Consider the following 12228-nt stretch of genomic DNA (forward strand, 5'->3'; position numbering starts at 1 on the left):
TGAGTCTGAGTGAAAGAGGGTCTACCCTAGCAAACCTTTTGTATCATTAACCCAATACCCCCATGCATATGGGATATATTGAGTATGGTGATCAGATCATGATATGAATAAACATAACAGTTTAAATAATGCACCAGTAAGCAGGCATGTAGCCGGGGGGGGGGGGGGGGGGGCTTGGGGGGCTTCAGCCCCCCCCCCCCCCCCGAAATTCTCATGGTGGTTTGCGAAAAGGCCTTACTGGTGCATTATTTAAACTGTTATGTTTATTCATACCATGATCTGATCACCATACTCAATATATCCCATATGCATGGGGGTATTGGGGTAATAATACAAAAGGTTTGCTAGGGTAGACCCTCTTTCACTCAGACTCAGCCCCCCCCCCCCCCGAAACTCAGCCCCCCCCCCCGAACCACCCCCTGAAAAAAATTCAGCCCCCCCCCCCCCCGAAGTCCTGGCTACGGGCCTGCCAGTAAGGCCTTTTCGCGAACCACCATGAGAATTTCGGGGGGGGGGGCGGAAACCCCTCAAACCCCCACCCACCCACCCCCGCTACATGCCTGCGAGAAGACAGGAAAGCTTAGAGAAGACGATGCTTGGGAAAATGGAAGGAAAAAGGAAGAGGGCCCGACCAAGGGCCAGATGGATGGATGGCATCCTTGAAGTGACTGGCTTGACTCTGAAGGGCCCCCCGAGCCCGCCCGCCCCCCTCCGCTACATGCCTGGTGTAGAGTTAGCCCCAGCCTGGCAGCCTGACCGGGTAGGCTTCCAGTCTCCTATTGGCTTCCGAGGATCATAAACGGCCGCAAATAGCGAGGCAAACGACACCGGGCAGCCAGACAGCCGCAGGACGCTTTGCTCAACTGATCTGCCTGGGTGGGCTTGTCTCCAGGTAAGCAGGCGGAGAGAGGGATAGAGGGAGGGACTCGGCCAGGTCTGGGCTGGAGGGAAGAGGCAACCTTGCCCCCTTGAAGCCTTAGCCTGGTGGGCGATGAAACCCTCCTCCCCCTCTGGAGGTCTGGGTGCATGGGGCTGATTCTGGAGCTATGCTGCCATATATTCCAGATTATCAAATGTTATCACCTTTGAACTGGATTATATGAGTCTACGCTACCATATAATCCAGTTCAAAGCAAATATAGTAGAGTCCGGCTTAGAATCATAGAATCAAAGAGTTGGAAGAGACCTAATGGGCCATCCAGTCCAACCCCCTGCCAAGAAGCAGGAATATTGCATTCAAATCACCCCTGACAGATGGCCATCCAGCCCCTGTTTAAAAGCTTCCAAAGAAGGAGCCTCCACCACACTCTGGGGAAGAGAGTTCCACTGCTGAACGGCTCTCACAGTCAGGAAGTTCTTCCTCATGTTCAGATGGAATCTCCTCTCTTGTAGTTTGAAGCCATTGTTCCGAGTCCTAGTCTCCAGGGCAGCAGAAAACAAGCTTGCTCCCTCCTCCCTGTAGCTTCCTCTCACATATTTATACATGGCTATCATATCCCCTCTCAGCCTTCTCTTCTTCAGGCTAAACATGCCCAGCTCCTTAAGCCGCTCCTCATAGGGCTTGTTCTCCAGACCCTTGATCATTTTAGTCGCTCTCCTCTGGACACATTCCAGCTTGTCAATATCTCTCTTGAATTGTGGTGCCCAGAATTGGACACAATATTCCAGGTGTGTTCTAACCAAAGCAGAACAGAGGGGTAGTATTACTTCCCTGGACCTAGACATTATGCTCCTATTGATGCAGGCCAAAATCCCATTGGCTTTTTTTGCCGCCACATCACATTGTTGGCTCATGTTTAACTTGTTGTCCACGAGGACTCCAAGATCTTTTTCACACGTACTGCTCTCGAGCCAGGCGTCCCCCATTTTGTATCTTTGCATTTCATTTTTCCTGCCAAAGTGGAGTATTTTGCATTTGTCCCTGTTGAACTTCATTTTGTTAGTTTTGGTCCATCTCTCTAATCTGTCAAGATCGTTTTGAATTCTGCTCCTGTCCTCTGGAGTATTGGCTATCCCTCCCAATTTGGTGTCGTCTGCAAACTTGATGATCCTGCCTTCTAACCCTTCATCTAAGTCATTAATAAAGATGTTGAACAGGACCGGGCCCAGGATGGAACCCTGCTTGTGGCACTCCGCTCGTCAGTTCTTTCCAGGATGAAGAGGAAGCATTGGGGAGAATCACCCTCTGGGTTCGTCCAACATAAACGGGCTGGCAATCGAAAATGTTGGATCATAAGGAGGGATTAAGGAAAAGCCTATTAAACATCAAATTACGTTATGGTTTTACAAATTAAGCACCAAAACAACATCACGTTTTACAATAAATTGACAGAAAAAAGCAGTTCAATACACGGTAATGTTATTGTATTAAAACCCTGAGTCCCCCCTAAGGGGTTGAGAAGGGCGGGGTAGAAATGCTCAAAATAAATATTGAAACAGCTGCGGATCTGGACGGGAGACAGATTTATTTATTTACTGGCTGTCCCCTGCCACACGATGCTGTGGCTCAGTCTGATGATTTGAAAAATAAAGTAATGAGAAAGTATTGGCTTCTAATATACGTAATTCCTTTAGACTTGTGGGTAAGCAGTATTTCTTGCTGTTTCTTTGTCAGTGTTGATGTTGAGAGTGTCTGGTTTGCCCACTCTTGAACTTGCAACATGTAATTGTTCTTCTTTAGGAGTCCCCTTCAAATCTCTGATACTATATCTGTGTGCGTGTGTGAATCATATCTATCTAAATCTATGGCTGGATGGCTCTTTGTCAGGAGGGCTTTGGTTATGTTTTCTTGCCCTGGTGAAGGGAGTTGGACTGAATGGCCTTAGGTATTTTCTGTTGGTCATGGGGGGTTCCGTGTGGGAAGTTTGGCCCAATTCTGTCGTTGGTAGGGTTCAAAAGGCTCTTTGATTGTACCTGAACTATAGATCCCAGTAACTACAACTCCCAAATGTCAAGGTCTAGTTCACCCAAACTCCATCTATGTTCGTTTTGGGCATGTGGAATATTTGTGCAAAGTTTGGTCCAGATTCATCATGGTTCGAGTCCATAATGCTCTCTGAATGTAGGTGAACTACAACTCCAAAGCTCAAGGTCAATGCCCACCAAACCCTTCTAGTGTTTTCTGTTGGTCATGAGAGTCCTGTGTGCCATAATACATCTGGCTCCTCACTTCCCTTTACCTTCTGCTCAGGTTTTCTGACCAAGAACAACCCCAGGAAAAAGAAGAGGAGGGTATTTGCTAGTTGGATAAACTGCATAAACTTCCCAGTGTCCCACTCTTGGCTTCCTTCTCCCTTTGTTTCCACTGAAGCTGCAAATATTGAGATTGTGAGGCTAAAAAGAAAGCCAAAGAGAAAGCTAAAAAGAAAGCCTTCCCCTTTTGGATTGTGAACTCAGTGTCTGCCTGACTCAAGTTTCTTCTGCAGCTATGCCCAAATAGGGACAACTATTTGGTAAATTGGGATGACATTCACAACCTATGAGTGCATAAAATTTTTTTGTAATCAATATGTTATTGAGTCCAGGGCAGTGAAATGTTTTTCTCAAACAGTGTGATGGACAGAGCAGGTGGGGAGAAGTAACGCCAGACTGGATACCCTATTCCCGGTTATTTATTTATCGTGTCAGAAACTATTTAAGAATACAGTTATAATGTCTAACAAAAACCACAAACAAAGTTCAAAATTGGGTTGTTGCAGGTTTTTCAGGCTATATGGCCATGTTCTAGAAGCATTCTTGAGAATGCTTCTAGAACAGAAGTCCTCAAACTTTTTAAACGGGGGGCCGGATTACTGTCCCCCAGATCGTTGGAGGGCAGGACTATAGTTTTTTAAAAAAAACGATGACCAAATTCCTATGCACACTGCACATGTCCTATTTTGCTACTGTTATGAATTGTAATGTAAATATCTGATATGCATCATGTATTTTTATTGTTACAATCGGAACATAAAGCATGGTTTTAGCATTTCTGAAGATAAAATAGTTCCAATTAAAATGAGGAAAACATTCTATTTTCTGTTGTTTTGAAAATGGTTTTTGGAATATGTAAGCATGAGTCCCCTTTGGGGGGGGGGGGGGGGGAGAAGGCCAGGATATAAATATAGGAAATAAATCTATATTAAAAATGTAATGTTCATTTATGGGATTAACAGAACTCAAAAAGCACTGGACATCTAACAACCCAATGTATGTCCTTCACTCAAAAAAAATTGATTTTGTCATTTGGGAGTTGTAGTTGCTGGGATTTATAGTTTACCTATAATCAAAGAACATTCTGATCCCCATCAACGATGGAATTGAACCAAACTTGACACAGAGTTCTCCCATGACCAACAGAAAATACTGGAAGGGTTTGGTGGGCAGTGTCCTCTGGTTTTAGAGTTGTAGTTCACCTACATCCAGAGATCACTGTGGACTCAAACAATGATAGATCTGGACCAAACTTGGCACTGATACTCAATATGCCCAAATGTGAACACTAGTGGCGTTTGGGGGTTGTATTTGCTGGGATTTATAGTTCACCTGCAATCAAAGAGCATTCTAAACTCCACCAATGATGGAATTAAACCAGTCTTGGTACACAGAACTCCCATGAACAACAGAAAATACTGGAAGTGTTTGGTGGGCATTGACCTTGAGTTTTGGAGTTGTAGTTCACCTGCCTCCATAAATCGTTGTGGACTCAATGATAGATCTGGACCAAACTTGGCACTGACACTCAATATGTCCAAATGTGAACACTGGTGGCGTTTGGGGGTTGTATTTGCTGGGATTTATAGTTCACCTGCAAACTTGGCACTGATATTCCAAACCTTTTCACAGCGGTGCTGCAGGGGCTTGTTCTCCCGGCGCGGCCGGTAGTGGAGTGGGAGGCACCTCGTGGCCGCGGAGGGCAGAGCGGCCGGAGCAGAAGTGTCCGAGATGGGCGGAGCAGCGCCGGGTGGGCGTGGCCAGGGAACTCCGGCGTTCCCTGGCCACGCCCACCCGGCGCCGCTCCGCCCATTGCGGACACCCCCTGCTCCGGCCGCTCGGCTCTGCAGAAAACCCACCTGGGAGGCTTCTCCCTCCCACACAGGCAGAGCAGCCGAAGCAGAGGGTGTCCGCAATGGGCGGAGCGGCGCCGGGTGGGCGTGGCCAGGCCAGGCCAGGCAGCGCGGGCCGGAGAATGGCCCTCGATGGGCCGCAAAAGGCCCGTGGGCCGTAGTTTGGGGACCCCTGTTCTAGAACATGGCCATGTAGCCTGAAAAACCTACAACAGCCCAGTGGTTCCAGCCATGGAAGCCTTTGACAATACAAAGTTAAAAACTTTCTATTATACTAAATTTCCTTTGACCAGAAGCTGGCCACTTGGAGTGACTCTAGTGTCGCTGTAAGAAGGTCCTCTATTGTGTATGTGGCAGGGCTCAGACTGCATTGTAATAGGTGGTCTGTGGTTTGCTCTTCTCCACACCTGCATGTTATGGACTCCACTTTGTAGCCCCATTTCTTAAGATTGGCTCTACATCTTGTGGTACCAGAGCGCAGTCTGTTCAGGGCTTATCAAGTTGCCCAGTCTTCTGTGTATCCAGGAGGGAGTTTCTCATCTGGTATCAGCCACCGAAGTCCCGGATTTTAGCCTGCCACTTTTGGACTCTCGCTTGCTGAGGTTCCTGCGAGTATCTCTGTATATCTTAGCTATTTATTGACATGTTTTTTTAAACAAAAACAGTTTATTTTAGTTATGGTACATAACAGAACAACAAATCATCGCAGGTACAGTCAGGTAACAATAATTGTGATATATACATGCCTATCTACGTTGGTCAATCAGCCAGTTAGTTCTGACATTGAGTACTTATCATTCTCAGTTACTTAACTTAAAACCTATATAGTTGCTATTTTTACATGTTATCCACTATTATCAGTCTAAGCTCCCTGCACATTTTAAGAATACCATAACATTCAAACACCAACATATGACATAAACACTCCCCCAAAACCCCTATCCCTCACAAAATAAAACCTCTTTCCCACACCTATGCACCCTTCTTGATTTACAACATTGGTATGCTGGTTGATATCCAAACAGAGAATGGATCGGAGATGTCAATGCCTTGGTCTTTTCCTATTCCCAGTACTGCTGTAGTTGTCATTATTATTGTTTTAGTATCCTTCCTTTGGAGAAGAGTGTCTCATGTTGTTCTGGGACAGAAGGAGGGAGAGATATCTCTTCTGCAGGCATGCAGTGGGTAAATCTTAAATCCTGGATCTGAAGGCCAGGATTTTATGCCAGAGTGGAACCATCTTTTCCTTGTGTTAACGGTTTCAAAATGGTTTTGAAAAATACTGTGTATAGTAGTAGATGGAAGGGGAAATCTAAAAATAGTTTAGGGAGAACTTCAGGAAACTTGGGTTGTTCTGTGTAGCTACTAGAATGTGGACTGTAAGAAAGAGGCAATCCGGGAGCTCTCTCTCCACAGCTTGGCAGGTGGAGGAAGCCCTCCTTCCCTTCTCATTCCTCCTCTGGACAAACAGTGAGCTCTAGGTGATGGGGCTGGGAAATTCAAAATGTGAATCCTGAGAGAGAGGGGGAAGGAAAAAGAGCCAGACAGAGCCAAATACTCTCACCAAGACAGTGAAAGTCTCCTAGTGTGGAAACATGTGGCAGATCTCTTCTGGCACCAGACCAGAATGGCTTAGATACTGATCAGTGGCTCATCCTTGATCAGTGTGCGGGGGACAGCCCTGACTGGGACAACACTTCACAACATTCACACTTGCACAATCCTGCAGGTGTACCATCCCCAACCATAGACCAGGAGCAACAGGAACACATACAGGAGAACCATAGGCTCTCGGACGAATCTCAATGGATTGTCCTTGACGAATGCACCGGGGATGTCGAGGAGGAGGACAACACTTTTCACCTACACAATTCACACCAACAGGATCACTTTTCTGGAGACCTACACACTACATTGCACAAAAGGGGCCCTGTCATTCCTGAAAGTAAACAGGTCTTGGTAGTAGGCGACTCCCTCCTTAGAGGAACGGAAGCTGTCATTTCCAGACCAGATGGGATGGCTCGAGAAATATGCTGCCTACCGGGGGCAAAAATACACCATATCACTCAGAGGCTCACCAGGCTCCTCAAGCCCTATCACCGTCCTCCCCTCATGTTGATTCATGTAGGAACCAATGATACTGCAAGGCATACGTTTCAAAAGATCACAAATGATTTTCGAGCTCTAGGAGCAATGCTAAAAGAATGTAATGTACAGGTGGTCTTTTCATCCCTCCTCCCTGTTGTAAGACACGGACCCACAAGAGCCAGAAAAATAGTACAGGTCAATGACTGGCTTAGAAAATGGTGTCAGGAGGAACGCTTTGGCTTCCTCGACCATGGCCTGCTATTCCAGGAGGATGGCCTACTGGCAAGGGATGGGGTGCATCTCACACAAGTAGGAAAACACTTTTTTGCTCACAGACTCGCAAACCTCATTAGACGCACTTTAAACTAGGTCCACCGGGGGAGGGGGACAACAGCCTTGCGAACACTACTTTACCCATAATGTCTGGGAATCGCCAGAAGGCTAAACGGAGGGCTGCACAAACACAACAAGGACCAAGTACCAAAAGCACAATAATACCAATTAAACAGCTCAAGGGAAGATCCCAGGGGCTCACATGTCTTTACACTAATGCACAGAGCATGGGAAATAAACAAGATGAACTCCAACTTCTAGCACTACACCACAAATATGATATCATAGCCATCACTGAAACCTGGTGGGATGACTCCTATCGCTGGAATGTAGATATCGAGGGGTATAACCTCTTTCACAGAAACCGAACAAAGGGGAGAGGAGGCGGAGTAGCCTTATATGTCAAAAACTCTTATGCTGCACAAGAAATTCAAGACAGCAATCTGGGAAATCAGCTTGAAATCATCTGGATAAGAATCAAGGGAACTGGGACCCAAAAAGATGTCGTTGTAGGCGTCTACTACAGACCCCCAAGCCAGGAGGAAGATCTTGATGAAGTCTTCTGCCAACAGTTGACCAAACAGGCACAGAAAAGAGATGTAGTAGTCATGGGCGATTTCAACTATCCCGATATTTGCTGGAAAACAAACTCGGCCAAGAGTACAAGGTCCAACAAATTCCTCGCTTGCCTTGCAGACAATTTCATGGTCCAGAAGGTAGAAGAGGCAACAAGGGGATTGGCTACTCTTGATCTCATCCTAACAAATGCGGAGGACCTGATCAATGCGGTCGAAGTGGTAGGATCCTTAGGGGCAAGTGACCATGTGCTCCTGCAATTTGAGGTACAAAGGAAGGCCGAAACTAAGACAAGTCAAACCCGCATTTTGGACTTTAGGAGAGCTGATTTCCAAAAAATGAAGGAAACACTGAGCAGCATTCAGTGGACACAGATACTAAAAGACAAGGGAGCTACGGATGGATGGGAATTTCTCAAGAGTGAAATACTCAAGGCGCAATTGCAAACCGTGCCAACAAAGAGAAAAAATAGGACAAGTGCAAAGAAGCCAGAATGGATGTCCAAAGAACTTCTAACTGTGCTAAGACACAAAAGGGACATGCACAAGAAGTGGAAAAAGGGAGAAATCACCAAAGAAGAATTCAAACAAATAGCCAACACCTGTAGGGAAAAGGTCCGCAAGGCTAAAGCAAAAAACGAGCTCAGACTTGCCAGGGACATTAAAAACGATAAAAAGGGCTTCTATTCTTATGTCAGTAGAAAAAGGAAAAACAAGGAGGCGATAGGACCTCTTCGAGGAGAAGATGGGGCAATGCTGACAGGGGATAGGGAAAAGGCTGAACTACTTAATGCCTTCTTTGCCTCGGTCTTCTCACAAAAAGAGAGTCTTCAACCTCAGCAAGATGGAGTGGATGAGGGATTGGAGGACATCCAACCCCAAATTGGGAAAGAAGTCGTCCAGGAATACCTGGCCGCTCTTAATGAGTTCAAGTCCCCAGGGCCAGATCAACTACACCCCAGAGTATTGAAGGAACTAGCGGAAGTCATTTCGGAACCATTGGCAACCATCTTTGAGAGTTCTTGGAGAACGGGAGAAGTTCCAGCAGATTGGAGGAGGGCCAATGTGGTCCCAATCTTCAAGAAGGGAAAAAAGGACGACCCAAACAACTACCGTCCGGTCAGCCTCACGTCGATACCGGGCAAGATTCTGGAAAAGATTGTTAAGGAAGTGGTCTGCAAACACTTAGAAACAAATGCAGTCATCGCTAATAGTCAACATGGATTTATCAAAAACAAGTCATGCCAGACTAATCTGATCTCTTTCTTCGATAGAGCTACAAGCTGGGTAGATGCGGGGAATGCCGTGGATGTAGCGTACCTGGATTTCAGTAAGGCCTTCGACAAGGTCCCCCATGACCTTCTGGCAAGGAAACTAGTCCAATGTGGGCTAGGCAAAACTACGGTGAGGTGGATCTGTAATTGGTTAAGTGGACGAACACAGAGAGTGCTCACTAATGCTTCCTCTTCATCTTGGAAAGAAGTGACGAGCGGAGTGCCGCAGGGCTCCGTCCTGGGCCCGGTCCTGTTCAACATCTTTATTAATGACTTAGATGAAGGGCTAGAAGGCATGATCATCAAGTTTGCAGACGACACCAAATTGGGAGGGATAGCCAATAGTCCAGAGGACAGGAGCAGAATTCAAAACGATCTTGACAGATTAGAGAGATGGGCCAAAACTAACAAAATGAAGTTCAACAGTGACAAATGCAAGATACTCCACTTTGGCAGAAAAAATGAAATGCAAAGATACAGAATGGGGGACGCCTGGCTCGAGAGCAGTACGTGTGAAAAAGATCTTGGAGTCCTCGTGGACAACAAGTTAAACATGAGCCAACAATGTGATGTGGCGGCAAAAAAAGCCAATGGGATTTTGGCCTGCATCAATAGAAGCATAGTGTCTAGATCTAAGGAAGTAATGCTACCCCTCTATTCTGCTTTGGTTAGACCACATCTGGAATATTGTGTCCAATTCTGGGCACCACAATTCAAGAGAGATGTTGACAAGCTGGAAAGTGTCCAGAGGAGGGCGACTAAAATGATCAAGGGTCTGGAGAACAAGCCCTATGAGGAGCGGCTTAGGGAACTGGGCATGTTTAGCCTGAAGAAGAGAAGGCTGAGAGGAGATATGATAGCCATGTATAAATATGTGAGAGGAAGCCACAGGGAGGAGGGAGCAAGCTTGTTTTCTGCTTCCTTGGAGACTAGGACGCGGAACAATGGCTTCAAACTACAAGAGAGGAGATTCCATCTGAACATTAGGAAGAACTTCCTGACTGTGAGAGCCGTTCAGCAGTGGAACTCTCTGCCCCGGAGTGTGGTGGAGGCTCCTTCTTTGGAAGCTTTTAAGCAGAGGCTGGATGGCCATTTGTCGGGGGTGATTTGAATGCAATATTCCTGCTTCTTGGCAGGGGGTTGGACTGGATGGCCCATGGGGTCTCTTCCAACTCTATGATTCTCTCTCTCTCTAATATTGTGGATTTTAAAAAATCCAGGAAAGTTGGCAAAGCCTGTGACTATTAAAAATGGGGGGAAACAGTATGTGCTTGTAGCATGTGCAAAGGAAAACATGGGATTGGTAGTGTCATTGCAGTGGGGTGCTAGTGACAGCTCTGACTGGTGCCCACAAGGTTCAATTACACTGTAGGATTAATTGCACTTTGATATCACTTTCTGATTAAAAAATTTGCATGAACTGATAATCACTACAACATCAGATCAATGCTGGTCTACCTATTGCCTTAAAACACACAGCAGGAAGGTTAGGAATTAGAGCCAGGTAGGATGCCTGAGGGTTTAAGAATGCCCCCCACCCCCACCCCCCCAAAAAACACAGCAGCTACACTTTCTCCCCTTTAAATAATTATGCATGCAAATAAACCAGCTCAGACAGAGAAGTAAAAATGCAAAAATAAAGTTTACTTACAAACGTGCATGATGTAATTCATACAGGTAGCATACTCCTTGGTTACAAACAAAGTAATGAAGTCAGGCCTTGGGGTTGTGAGAAGGCCTTCCTTCATGCAAAAGGCTACATCTCAAAACATTGCAAAGGGAGAGAGAAGCAAATGGGAGTGAGTGGAACAAAAGGATTACATCCTCTTTATATACCCTTCCAAACATGTGCTCAGATGGCTTATGTGACCTAAAACGCATTTCAAATGGTGGTCAAGTCATTAGCTTACATGCATATTCAAATCAGGTGCAATAAAACTGGTATGTTAAGAGATTGCATTACAGCAGGGACAAACAGGAAGTGTGTCTTCAGAAATGTGTGTGAAATTGCCTTACTCCCAACACTTTCACTGCCATGGCTCAATCTAATTGTAGTTTGACACAATCTTCAGCCTTCTCTGCCAAAGAATGCTGATGTAAAGGACAACTCCCACAATTCAATTGCCTTGAGCCACAGCAGTTTGAGAGGTGTCAAACTGCATTGACTTTACAGCTTAGAGCACATGTGTCAAATCTAGGTCACCTCAAGGTTAGACTTCTCCAATGAGCTTTATGTTGGACTACCTCTGTACCAAATTTGGAAACTCCACTTGATTGAAAACACAGCAGCCAGACTTTTTACAGGAACAACCAGGTGTGAATACATTACACTCATTTTAAAGTCACTTCACTGGTTGCCAATTAGTTTCTGGGCAAATTACAGTGTTGCTTTTTGACCTTTAAAGCCCTACATGGTTTGGGTCCAGGTTATCTACAAGATCACCTTTTCCCGTACAATCTGTCCCTTAAGACACTTTGGTTCTCTAGAAGCATCTACTCTAGAACCTTACTGGCAACCATCACCAATAGGACATTTTCATTTATTTCCCCTGGACTGTGGAATGACTTGCCAGAAGAGATTCAATAGCTAAATCAGCTGTCAGAATTCAACATTCAACCGAGACCTATGTCTTCTAGCAGACCTTTGTTGTTATTCATTCATTCAGTGGTTTCCAATTCTTGCGAATTTTAACCTACATGTTATTGATTTGGTCTTGTGTGTATTTTATTATATGTATATTGATAGTGATGGGTTTTATTACTCTTTTTAATTTTTTTCTGTCCCACTTTGAAATGCCAGGAAATAATAATAATATAGTTGTAATATTAATATTAATATTAAGAATAATATAGTTGTTTGAGAAAGGCATATGGCAAGCATGAATAAAGCCACCCAACTGTAGGGTGAGAGAG

The 12228-nt window shown here is 45.4% G+C and overlaps 1 protein-coding gene across 1 annotated transcript in view; it reads left to right on the forward strand.

Annotated features, from left to right (window-relative positions):
• The first annotated feature begins 815 nt into the window (after nt 1–815).
• Nucleotides 816–12228, forward strand: part of LOC137096016 (C-type lectin domain family 2 member B-like) — a 31610-nt gene continuing 20197 nt past the window's right edge. The window contains exon 1 of the mRNA XM_067463349.1: nt 816–892. The gene's annotated coding sequence lies outside the window, so the exon portion shown is untranslated. The remainder of the gene's footprint in view (nt 893–12228) is intronic.

The sequence above is a fragment of the Anolis sagrei genome, chromosome 2, assembly GCF_037176765.1.
Source record: "Anolis sagrei isolate rAnoSag1 chromosome 2, rAnoSag1.mat, whole genome shotgun sequence".
Classification (NCBI taxonomy): domain Eukaryota; kingdom Metazoa; phylum Chordata; class Lepidosauria; order Squamata; family Dactyloidae; genus Anolis; species Anolis sagrei.